Source organism: Littorina saxatilis, linkage group LG6 (genome assembly GCF_037325665.1).
Source record: "Littorina saxatilis isolate snail1 linkage group LG6, US_GU_Lsax_2.0, whole genome shotgun sequence".
Lineage (NCBI taxonomy): Eukaryota > Metazoa > Mollusca > Gastropoda > Littorinimorpha > Littorinidae > Littorina > Littorina saxatilis.
In genome coordinates, this window is record NC_090250.1 from 35,183,473 (window position 1) to 35,196,924 (window position 13,452).

The 13,452-nt window shown below is 40.6% G+C and overlaps 1 protein-coding gene across 1 annotated transcript in view; it reads right to left on the bottom strand.

Annotated features, from left to right (window-relative positions):
- LOC138967995 (protocadherin-9-like) overlaps nt 1-12,821 on the bottom strand; it is a 19,456-nt gene extending 6,635 nt beyond the window's left edge. The window contains exon 1 of the mRNA XM_070340555.1: nt 12,002-12,821. The gene's annotated coding sequence lies outside the window, so the exon portion shown is untranslated. The remainder of the gene's footprint in view (nt 1-12,001) is intronic.
- Between the last annotated feature and the right edge of the window lie 631 nt (nt 12,822-13,452).

A 13,452-nucleotide genomic window follows, 5' to 3' on the forward strand; every position in this document is an offset into this window, starting at 1 on the left:
ACACACACACATACACACTGACGCACACACACACACACACACTGACGCACACACACACACACACACTGACGCACACACACACACACTGACAAACACACACACACACACACACACTCACACACACACCAACAACAACAAAAACTCTCCTTTTACACTCACACTAATTGACATGTGAAGAACATACAGCCTGCCACGTAATGCGTCCGTCTAAAAAGACCAAAGGCCGTATTGTTAGATTGTTGGACATGAGTACCCCATTATTATCGCGTGCGACGTTAAGATAGGAAATATGGTGAGGTTTGGACTGTGTGTGTGACCGGGTCTATATGCGGGATATATGTCTGTGAAATAGGGGGGGGGGGGGGGGGGCGAATAGAGACATACAGACAGACGCATAATACAGAGAAACAAACTAGAGATAGAGAAGAGAACAGACTGACAAAGATGAGTGTGTGTGTTTGTGAGAGCCTGAGTGCGTATATGTGTGTGTGTGTGTGGTTGTGCATGCGTGCGTGCGTGCACGTGTATGTGTATGTGTGTGTGTGTGTGGGTGTGTGTGTGTGAGTGTGTGTGTGCGGTTGTACATGCGTGCGTGTGTGCGTGCATGTGTGCGTGTGTGCCTGTGTGCGTGTGTGCCTGTGTGCGTGTACGTGCGCGCCTACATAATTTGTGCGTTGTTGTAAATTAAAAGAGAGAGAGAGAGAGAGAGAGAGAGAGAGAGAGAGAGAGAGAAAGAGAGAGAAAGAGAGAGAAAGAGAGAGACAGAGAGAGAGAGAGAGAGACAGAGAGAGAGGGAGAGAGAGAGAGAGAGAGAGAGAGAGAGAGAGAGAGAGAGAGAGAGAGAGAGAGAGAGAGAGAGAGAGAGAGAGAGAATTGAATTGAATTGAATTGAAATTTATTTTACGAGGGTGACAGAATAAGCAATCTATACATGCTTCTTTTCATCCGGCCCTCGCCCATTGAGGGGTAACAAACAAGAAGAAATAAAACATAAGTTTAACAATAGTACAAATGACATATTTACCATAATTAACATGTCAAGCAACCAATAAGACATTTTAAGATGCATTAGGATTCTTTAGCAATGCTTGAAAATTATATATAACAGGGAAATATGTGTTTGTATAAAAATAAAAAATAAAAATAAAAAAATCCTTCATGAATTATATATAATCATGTTTTTCAATATAATCAGAGAGTACAGTTATATTTTGCCAGCTGCTTGATAATAGTTTTTATAAGTTTTGTAAAAGAAACAGCATGTAATATTCCTTGAATGATGTTTCATGAATTCGTAATTTAATTATATTTGGAATGGCGTTCCACATAATTGCTCCAGAATATGATAGACTCGACTTGTACAGGTCAATTCTTGGAGTTGGTGTAATTAATTTGTTACATTTTCTATAATGATTTATTTTGAAATTTGAGGCAATGAGTGTAGGGGCATTCCCTGACATAATTCTATGCATCATCACACCCTTGTTATATGCAAATCTATCTTTGATAGGAAGAATTTGCAATCGTTTATAATCAGTCATGGAAAGAGATGTATTTTTTAAAATAATTAATTTAACAGCTCTTCTATGTAAACTGCCCAAGTGTTTCAAAGTATTTGCACTTGCAGAGTCCCACACTGTGGACGCATAGTCAATAGCTGACTGAATATGTGCCTGAAAAAAAAGTTTTCTTGTGCGAAGGTCTAGAAAGTGTTTGATTTTTGATAACTGAAATATTTTCTTGGATGTGTTTTTACAAAGTGTATCTACATGTTTTGACCAAGACAGGTTATTGTCAATAATTATTCCCAAGACTTTATGGCTATCAACTTCGGTAATATCTTGATTTCGTATTAGCAATGTCGGAAATTTAGATGTTAGATTTTGTCTTTTTTGCCTCGTGGTAAGTAGCATGCATTTAGTTTTATTTGGATTCAGTGACATATGGTTTAGTTCTGACCATTCAAGTAATCGTTCAATGTTTTCTTGGAGGATATTTGCTAGTTTATTAAGATCTTGGTGACTAGAATGAATTGTAGTATCATCTGCAAATAGTTCACACATGCATTTTACAAATAGAGGTAGGTCGTTTATATATATAGAAAATAGTAATGGACCAAGAATAGAACCTTGTGGTACTCCAAATCTTACTGTTTGCTTACAAGAGTATGATTGTTTCAGATAAGTACTTTGCTGTCTGTCTGACAGGAAAGATGTTAAAATGTTTATGGAATCTGTTGCAATTCCATAAATCTCAAGCTTTTTGATAAGGAGTTTATGGTCAATTAGGTCAAAAGCTTTAGCAAAGTCAACAAATAGAGCAGCACAAAACTGATTATTATTAATGTTTGTCAGCCATTGGTCTACTAAACTAATAAGCGCTGTTTGACATGAGTGTTTTTGTCTAAAACCTGATTGATTATCATGGATCAATTTATTGTTCTCAAAGTGAGAAAGGATGTGTTTATTGATATGTTTTTCAAGAGGCTTTGAAAGGATTGATAGAATTGATATTGGTCTATAATTTGAAGGATTTGTAGTATCTCCTGATTTAAAGAGAGGAATCACTTTAGCCTGTTTGAATTGTTTAGGAAAATAGCTTTTGTCAATACAAAGGTTATAGATAAATGTCAATGTATCTGTGATAACTGGAGCTGCCATTTTTATAATTTTTGCATCCAGACCATCTATGTCACGTGTTCCGGTTTGTTTTAAATGCTGAAGATGAGAGTAAACATCCAGTATAGTCATTGGTGGCAGTGTATGCTGAAAATGTATCTGTTTTGAATTGCAGTATTCCTTTAAATGTTCTAAATTATTTGACTGTGTCCGATCACAAGAAATTACTTTATCAGCAATTTTTGAGAAATGGTCATTGAGTGTATCTGCAGAAATGTCAATTATTTGTGAAGATTTTGTTGAAGTTTCTTTGTTTGTGAGTTGGTTAATTGCTTTCCAAATAGATTTTGAATCGTGTTTAGATGTAATGAGATGTTGAAAATAATGTTGTTTACTTTTTCGTTTCAAGGAATTTACTTTATTTCTTTGTTGTGTGTACTCTTCGTGGGTACCATGTTGTTTTAAGAAGTCACGGTAATTTGCAGCATTTTCTATGTCTTGGTCGATCCATTTGGGTTTTTCTGTCTGCTTTACTCGATGTGTTTTCAGTGGTGCATGTTTATTGTAAATGATAATGAAAATAGATGTCCAAAACTCTAAAGCTTCGTCAGGATTTGTAAAATTGTAAGTATTTGAAAGTGGGCTATTTTTGAGATCAGAAAGAAATGCACTTTCACTGAAATGAGAGAATGAACGATATGTAATAGTTTTGTGACCAACCCTTGGAATTTTAACCCCTTTACGAGACCAAGTGATACAAATGGGAAAGTGGTCACTGACAGAAAAAAAAGGGTACACATGTTTCTTTGATATGACGTTTTTCAGAAACATAAATATGATCAATGAGTGTTTTAGAATTGGGAGTAACTCTTGTTGGATTTTGGATCATTTGATGTATATTTAATAGATTAATAGTGTCCAACCAAGTTTTATTTTGTTTCAGAAGATCAATATTAAAATCTCCTAGAAGAATTATTTCTTTTGATTCATTTGAAACTGTATCCATCATATCCATGAATTCATCATACCAGTGAACCTTTTCTGCTGGATTTCGGTAGCAAAAACCAACAATGATTGGTGCTGATCTTTTTAATCCTATTTCTAACCAAATGCATTCAACACCAGGTGTTTCAAGATGTTGAAGACGCTTGTAAATTATTGATTCGTTAATATAAACTAACAAGCCAGTTTCTAAGTGTTTTGTAGAATCTCTTCGTAATGTATTATAACCTGAAATGGAAATATCTGAATCAGGTATGATGTTAGATAGTCGAGATTCCGTAAAGCCAAAAATATGAAAGTTGTTACCGTTGTTTGAAAGTAAAGATAATATGTCTGTTATTTTGTTATATGCATGGTTAATGTTTAAATGGCCGATATGGAGTCCTTCTTTGAGAAGCCAATGATTTTGACAATTATTATTTGAAGATGCCATAAGATTAGTTTAGAAACCTAACACAAATTTACGATGACGGAATATGGAGGAAGCTGAAATGTGTACAAATGAAATATAAACAATTATAGTTCATAACACAATTCTAGATACAAATATAACAGATTAATTAATGTTGTAGTATAAACAACAATGTCACAATATGCAATAGCTTTGAGTTGGTGATGAAGTCCTTTTTCTTCTCTCAAAGAATTGCAATCACTGAATTTTAGTTAAGTTAACAATGTCACAACATGCAATAGCTTTGGGTTGATGATGAAGTCCTTTTTCTTCTCTCAAAGAATTGCAATCACTGAATTTTAGTTAAGTTAACAATGTCACAATTTTCAATAGCTTTGAGTTGATGATGAAGTCCTTTTTCTTCTCTCAAAGAATTGCAATTACTGAATTTTAGATTAGTTAACAATGTCACAATATGAAATAGCTTTAAGTGGTGATGAAGTCCTTTTTCTTCTCTCAAAGAATTTCAATCACTGAATTATAGTTAAGTTATATGTCAATAATACAAAAATCCGTCAGAAGATTGGCCGTGAGCAACAAATATTCAAACTAGAGTTTCAAACACATGTTGACCTTGTTGCATGCTGATGTAGGGATAGTACATAGGTTTTTGCCCAAGAAAACATGTGTCAAAATATGGGTTGTACCGCATGTATGGAGGATTGCGGAACATTGAAGGAATATGTCTCATAGTATGTTCGTTTTCTTTGAACCAGTGATAAGGTGGCGATGGGTGAGATGGTGATGGTGGAAGTTGTTGTGATGAAAATGTTTTTTGAAATGAAGATTTAGAGAGAGAGAGAGAGAGACAGAGACAGAGAAAGAGACAGAGACAGAGGTGAGATTAAGCTTTTTTCTTTCGAAGCAAACACAATTTGCCAGGATCCGGCAACAAAAGGCAACTCATGGGCGTCAAGTTGGAGAAATGGCCACAAAAAAATAAATCCCTTCCAATTTTTTGCCGGCGCCAAAGAGGCACATTGTAAGAAGGACGTGGCACAGCTTAACTTAACAAATTCCCACGACAGATTACAGCAAGACATGGCAAGATAACAGGACAGATAGCAGCGAAAACCTATCAACACGAGGGATTACTTCCAGCAAAAACTAGTTTAGCATGTAAATTTGGCCCATATAAGAACGAACTCACGGACAGAGACGCAGAAAATGGGAGGCAACGTGTATCAAGTGTACAACCAAAAGACACAATTATGCATTGCACACGTCAGCGGAAGCCCCCTCCCACCCCCCCTCCCCCCACCCCACACACACACACCATCCCATTCCCCAAAGCTGTTAGCATACAAGATAACTTCAAGAAAATGCAGTTTAGCATGTACAGTTAACAACAAGAAAAGATTCACGGACACGACAAGACAGGACAACATTGAAGCGGGATTGAGGTAGGAGGTTGGGGGTATGTCAAGGCAAACGCTTGACACACATAGTCGCAAGCAAAAGCAACCATCAAGCAGGTTATTTTCGGGAAAAGCAGTTTAGCATGTAAGGTTAACAGCACGAAATACGACAGCATGACATTGACAGAACAAGGAAGGGTGCAGGGTGTGTATTCTGTCGAGGAAACAGCGGGAAGTCCACCGGGAATGCTTTGCACACGTCAAAACCCGCGGAAAGCTTATACCAACATGCAGGATAAATTTGAAAAAGAAGAGAAAAAATTAAGCAATTCGGCATGGATGACAACACCAAAACAGAATGTCCAAATACAACGCAACAACACAAGGCGGAAAGGAAAACATCTGTCGAGGAGCCGTCAAGAAGACCTAGAGCTACGCTTCACACATGTCAGGTAGCAGCGGAAGCATGCCAATACGCAGAATAACACATAACAGAAATAAAGAAAGAAAGAAAGAAAGAAAGAAAGAATGAAAGAAAGAAAGAAAAGAAAAAAGAAAAAAAAGAAAGAAAGAAAGGAAAGACAATTCAGCATCAAACATCACGAAGACCTACGCTTGTCACACGTCAGATCGCAACGAAAAGATGTCAACACGCAGGATAACTTAAACACGAGAAAGAAAGAAACAACGACCGAGAAAAAAAAGACAGTTCAGCATGCAAAGATGACAGAAAGACAAAACTCACGAACACAACAGAATAAGACAAGACAGAATCGAGGAAGGGAAAACCTACATCGAGGAAACAGCTCGAGCGAGAAGACGCAGTACGCTTCGCTATAGATCGGCTCGGCAGGATAAATAGATATAGAGAAGCTGCACGAGGCAATTCGGCAGGAGGGGAAAAGGGATCGAGAAATCGAAGAATGAATGTCATCACCTCAACCCTCCCTGACGCTAATCTACACGCGAGGTTTGTCGGATTGGGGTCTGGGCTTGAGGTGCGACAATCGGCGTCATCTTCGCGCCTGTCGCGAGAAGTGGATCACCAATGGCGTCCATGCAAGATGGCTACCGGTGAGCTTCCGGAAAGGGGCATTAATCAGTTGACATGGAGGGGACGTAATTCGACGCTAGGCCCTTTCGGCTTGTCGCTTGACGCTCAGCTTGTCCTCTCGGTCACTGCTTGCAACATAGGCTGGAGGAGCGGAGGTGGTGATGGTCATGGTGGCGGTGGTGGTGATTGAGAGCTGGGGGGGGGGGGGGGGGGATGACGGAGGAACTGTTGTAGGGAACTAATTTGGGAACAACTACAGTACAAGACATTTTGTATTGTTCAAAGGTGAACAGTATCAGGATGATTCTGCGCCAAGAACGTTTACCATATTTAGATATGTATATCTTTAGATATATATATATATATATATATATATATATATATGGCTTTGGAATAAGAATTGCAGTGTCAACAAACTCATTGCTTTGTGCGACTTACTCTATGTTGTCAAGAATAAAGAATCTAAAGATGACCGTGACTTACTAACTGAGTTGTACGTCCTCGTAAGACCAACTGGTCTATCCTTGGACAGGTAGATAGTATGGCTTTGGAGATGAACGTACATGCAAACACGCACAATAATATACTTGTTAAGCTTATTTCGTTGCTCATTTTACCTTGCGATTGTTTGTTGTTGTTGTTTTCTCTTCCATTGTTTTTCACTCATGCGTTCTCTGCTATTGCAATACTGTTGTAGTTGTTGCGTTGTTTTCTTTTATTTTAGTTGTTAAAGTTAGATTGCTTTTTACGGCATACCTGCTTCCTTGCCTGGTCATTTCTTCATAACTTCGATGTCAAAGAAAACTGAACATATATTTAAGGCTAAAAGAAGAGCTGCTTTTAGGATCAAACCCTTGCATCTTCATATGCTTCATTTTCTCTAAATTCGACATGTTTGATTTTGCGTCATTCAATATATATTTCCGCAGCATACTGATACACCGGCTGCAAGAGCAAAAGTCAACCGGTGCAGGTCACAACGACATGCAAAACATCTCCCCGCGGACTGGGTTACCGGCAAATGTACTCAGTTTTCAATGGATTATTGATGACATATAAGAGGATATAATAGAATAACAAAAACATTTTGAAACAACTGCTTTATTATTGAATAATGTTTAGAGTGGCTGAGAAACTGCAGAGAGGGAAGTCAAAAAGCACGTTGAAATGCGAGTAGGTGCGGGTAGTTTTTGTCCGGCAAAGCGCACAAGAGAAATATTTGGAACAAAAGAAAAGAAAGCCAAACTCCTGCACAACCTACACGACAGAACCAGAAGACTACAGATTTGTAGACACAAACACACAGACAAACATAGGCACACACAGGCAGACAGACAGGCATGCACAGAAAGACAGCAACAGACACGCCCAGACACAGACACGCATGCACGCATGCACGCATGCACGCACGCACGCACACACGCACACACACACCGACACCGACACACACACACACACACACACACACACGCCCACACACACACACAGACACTGTGTGTGTATGTATGTGTGTGTGTGTGTGTGTGTTGGGGGGGTACTTCCGTCACCATATTACCCAATGCCCGATGTGTCTACAATGTCTGCAACCTTTCGAGCCTCACATTTCAGTCAGCCATCTTAACGTTGGGCACTTTGGGCAGTAACGGCAGCCGTGCCATTAACTTAAATGCAAGAATTCGCTAGCGAACACTTTACTTCAAAATCTACTAGAAACCATACAATGTACCCCACTGCTCGATGAGTCTATATGTAGTTTCTGCAACCTTTCGAGTCACACAATGCAGTCAGCCGTCTCAACCTCAAGGAAACAATGGACACTTTGGGCAGTAACGGTATAGCCGTGCCATTAACTTACGGAGCCATTCGCTCGCGAACACTTCACTTCGAAATCTACCAGAAACCAAACAAGTACGCCCCAGTCAACGTACCCATTGCCACGACTCTCAAGCATTCATTTTCTGTCTGCACTTCATAGTACCGGCAGTTTATTATCCCGGGAAATCCCATCCGCAGCAGCCATTTACGGTTCCATTTGCTTGCGAGCATTTTATTTCACATTATTTTATTGGAAGTGGTCCTACGAATAGTCATCGTATACCCATCGCCTCTCGAGCGTTTTTTGTATCTTAACTCCAGCAGTTTATACGACTCAAATGTACGCTTTATTCAACCAGCCAAAGTAGGCATTACTTTACGAAGTAATTCACTTCCAAATACTTCATTTCGAACGGGTTAAAATCCATATAGTTTACTCTACGCAAGCGCACATTTCAGCCATCTATCCACAGTAGCCGTCCCTTTGCTAAATAATCCACTTGCGAACATTTTAACCCAATGTTCTAGACAAGTACACATCTCAGCCAGCTATATATATCCACGGTGTTCATTACAACAATTCACTTTCTCAGGTTTGGATTGGATCCGTTCAAAAGCCATATGCTAAGCTACCACTCATTTCAGGCTTTCATTCACATTAGCGCTAGCAATTACTTTACACAATAATCCACTTCCTAACACTTCAGTTTGAACCGTAATTCAAAACCCACATTCTAGATCAGAACTTACACGGGTTTCAGTTAGCCACCATTTTACGAAAACAATAATTTCGAAGGCTTTAGTATGAACCATTTAAAAATCATATTTCAGGCCAGTGCCAAGAGCACCCATTGCTTTACAGACATAAAAAAAGAAGCTCATGAGCACTTAGGTCAGCTACCTTTGGAAAATCTCTTCCTCTCTCTACTGCAACATACGCCGTGAAACGTCACAGTCAGTTCAGTCAGATACCCAACGCAGCTAGTACTCCTTTACGGACCAGTTCACTTTCTCACACTTGAAATCAAACTTCAATTTGAAATCCCGTTATTCTAGGCGTATCAACGATCCACAGAAGCCATTACTTTACGAAACAATTCACTTTCTCACACTTCACAGTTCGAATCCGGTCCGAAAGCCATATTTCAGGCCAGGGGGGAACGGCTATCAAGCACACCCAACATGCGAAGACAAACTCCTTCAATCGCGAGGCTATTGATAACGCACGGGGCCACATCTGAGCACTAACCGAACGAAAACGATCGCTTCTCGGAACCGATAAATCTTTCCGAATTGTCCGACTGCCCATCAAAGTGTCCACCAGGGAAGAATAGCGCGGGCATAAAAGGAGTGGCGGTTTCATGTGCGCTTTTCTGGTTTTGTTGCCGATGCGTTTTTGGTGAATTGTCTTCGGGGAGCTGAAAGGAGCTGCAAGATAGTCTACGGCCGTAAAGCGCGCTTGGTTTGATTAGAAAGTTGACGTTGATTGTAATAACCCGTGTGATTGGATGTTCCCTCTGTCCGGAGTAAAAATTGAGACTCTGACTGACGGTGGGAGGGGGGATACTGGGTATCGAGAACACTCCGAAAAACAATTTGCAGAGAGAGAGAGAAAGCGAGAGAGAGAGAGAGAGAACTCGAACTCGTCGGAAAACTTTATTACCGAGGGATGATAGCATTAGGTCCATATGGTCTTTTCTTACAGCTAGTCCCTACTATAACACACACATGAAACGAGAGAGAGAGAGAGAGAGAGAGAGAGAGAGAGAGAGAGAGAGAGAGAGAGAGAGAGAGAGAGAGAGAGAGAGAGAGAGAGAGAGAGAGAGAGAGAGAGAGAGAGAGAGAGAGAGAGAGAGAGAGAGAGAGAGAGAGAGAGAGATCAAATCAAATCAAATCAAATTTTATTTTACGAGGGTTGTGGCATAAGCAATACAAATTAGCTTCTTTTCAACCAGCCCTCGCCCAGAGAGGGACTACTCTAATCGTATATATATACATATGTATACAAATGTAAATCATTTACAAAAGATTTATAAACATGAAACTAAATTTTTTTTAAAAGGCAGAAAAACAATTTACAGGACTATGTAGAGAGAGAGAGAGAGAGAGAGAGAGAGAGAGAGAGAGAGAGAGAGAGAGAGAGAGAGAGAGAGAGAGAGAGAGAGAGAGAGAGAGAGAGAGAGAGAGAGAGAGAGAGAGAGACAGAGAGAGGGAGAGAGAGAGAGAGAGAGAGAGAGAGAGAAAGACTGAGAGAGAGAGAGAGAGAAAGAGAGAAAGAGAGCTAGAGAGAGAGAGAGAGAGAGAGAAAGAGAGAAAGAGAGCTAGAGAGAGAGAGAGAGAGCTAGAGAGAGAGAGAGAGAGAGAGAGAGAGAGAGAGAGAGAGAGAGAGAGAGAGAGAGAGAGAGAGAGAGAAAGAGCTAGAGAGAGAGAATGCTCCGACGGCGTGGACAAAGTCGTATGTGGTTAATACAAAAATAAATAACTTGAATTAGGTATTCAAGAAGGAACAAATAAACACACAAGTAAATAAATACATTAATCAACAAAGTAATGGCAGTGAGAGAGAGGGCGGGGGGGGGGGGGGGGGGATAAGCGCAAAGACTGAACACCGCCAATCTCATCATTCAAAACAGTAAAAACTGACAAGACGCACATACCAATAGAACAGCAACAACAAAAACAACTATAAACTTGCCCCCACCTCTATCATCACCATCAGTCGCCACCACCACAACCACCACCAACAACTACCATTACCATCACAACCAACAAACAACAACGGTAAAGACAAATTAGCTCGAACAGAACAAATGGGAGGGGCAAAAATGGAAAGGGTATCTATTCTATTTACCTACAGGAAAAAGGCTGCAACTCTCAATGGATCGCCGATTGATCTCAGTCCACAGTTCCTTTCAAGCGAAAATAAGAACGGGGAAAAAGCGGAGAAACAAAGGGGAAAAGTCACAAGAAAACTAGATGAAAAAAACACATCGACAAAGTCGTTCGGTATCGCGAACACACAAAATGTCAGCCCTCGGCCGGGTCGATGTTAAAAGTCATTATCCTTCCTTTCAACGTTGTGAAATAGTCTCTATCGTTTTTTCCAGTGCCGTGAAAATGTGCCTTACTAAAGATTCTACGGATAATTAGAATCTAGTTTCGAAATGAAACTATACGGCCTCACCCTCGTTCGATCGTTAGCAGTAGCACAATTGACTTTCTTCTTACGTTTTTGTCTATTGCGGTACAGTCAAAGATAAAGAGCAAGACTGATGACAACTAAAAAAAAAATAGTTTGAATAAAATTAATCTGTCCGTGGTTGTAAGGTAAAAACAAAAACTCTGTTACACTCCTGGTGTATGTATGCAAATAAACACACTTTACAGCGGGCGGTTCTATAGTCTATCTGCATATGAAAAATGCCCCCTCACCCCCCTCTTCAAATAAAAATAAAAATATCTATACACCAAAACCGCAACTGTACCAAAACAAAAACCTAACAAATTACCATACTCATTAATGAGCTTACCATTAAAATGACTAACTAACGTAAGTACTTACTAACTAACTAACTAACTAACTAACTCACTCACTCACTCACTCACTCACTCATTCACTCACTAACCGATCACTTGCGCACACGCTCTCTCACTCACTAAATATATAAATAAAATAAATTAAACACACACAAAATTAACCTACCTGAATCATCACTCTCGCGATAATAATCCTCGTTCCATCACACCTGTACAGGTGCACATACATTAACACCACCGACGATACACGCAATCCTTACGCCACAACCACAACAACAAATCCAAATGTGTCACTCAAATCAAACAACGCCGCACAATATAACACAACTCCTCCTTCTCTTACTCCTTGTTCACAAAAGTCCGGTGAACAATTCAAAGAGCGGTGCACAGCAAATACAAGAATTCCAACTTCTTATCTTCTTCTTCCAGCTTTTTTTCTTCTTTTTCCAGCTTTTTTTTCTTTTACTTTTTACTTCTTTTTTCACCAAAGTTCAGTCAACATCATCCGCTGATAGGCACAGAAGTCGTCCCAAACGCCAAACTGTTTTGACAAGACATATCCCGCAAACATTCTTCTCTGACCACCACTACCACGGAGTGACCACTGAACAGACAGATAGCCGGCCGGTGTTCGGACGGTGTGTTTGCTGTGACGCTATTTTCGCTTTGGGCCCAAAAACTCAACTTTGCCGCCGGTGGACTGTCCGTGCTCGCGGAGTCGCTAGTGACTGAATGAGCTTCCGTGAATTCCTTCCTTTTCTTTTTTCTCCACTGTCCCTCCGCTACAACGCTGTCCAGCAGCGAACAAACCAGTGTCCTCCTCCTGCCTTCCTTCCCTCCGCTACCTCCAACAAACTATACTCACTGTCCTCTCCACACGGCCGCTTGAAAACACGCGCGCGCTGAGCGAAATTGCGGAACGTTGGGAGTTGAGTTGTTGAGAAAATCAAGTCCTCAAGCCGCGAGGCGCACACTGACTACTGAACAAGCTTGGATGCACTGCAACCATTCGGGAGGGACTGTTGCCGTGTCTATGCATCCGCCAGTCAGTCGCTCGTAAGTTTGTCGTTTGTCCCACGCGCGGTTGCCCAAGTGATCTTCTTCAATTTCATTATCCAGACAGACACGGATGCGTACTGGCAAATTACACAGTCAACGAAAACGAAAGAAACACTTAATTTTCCAGAAACTAGTGAGAAGTGAAATAGAGTCAAGATTCTGTACCCGTTTCCTTCTTCTTCTTCTTCAGCGTTCCAGAATTTTCTGGTTACGTGTGAGCTCGTTTGCCCATTTGGGTTCCCCACACTATACTCTGAGAGCATAGTCAGCTTCACTCCGATTTCGTTGAGTAGGCATGCTGGGTATTTTCGTGTTTCCATAACCCACCGAACTCTGACATGGATTACAGGATCTTTTCCGTGCGCACTTGGTCTTGTGCTTGCGTGTACACACGAAGGGGGTTAAGTCACTAGCAGGTCTGCACATAAGTTGACCTGGGAGATCGGAAAAATCTCCACTCTTAACCCACCAGGCGGCAGCGACCGGGATTCGAACTCCCGACCTCTCGATTACGAGGCCGACGTCTTACCACCACGCCACTGCGCCCGTCACCCGTTT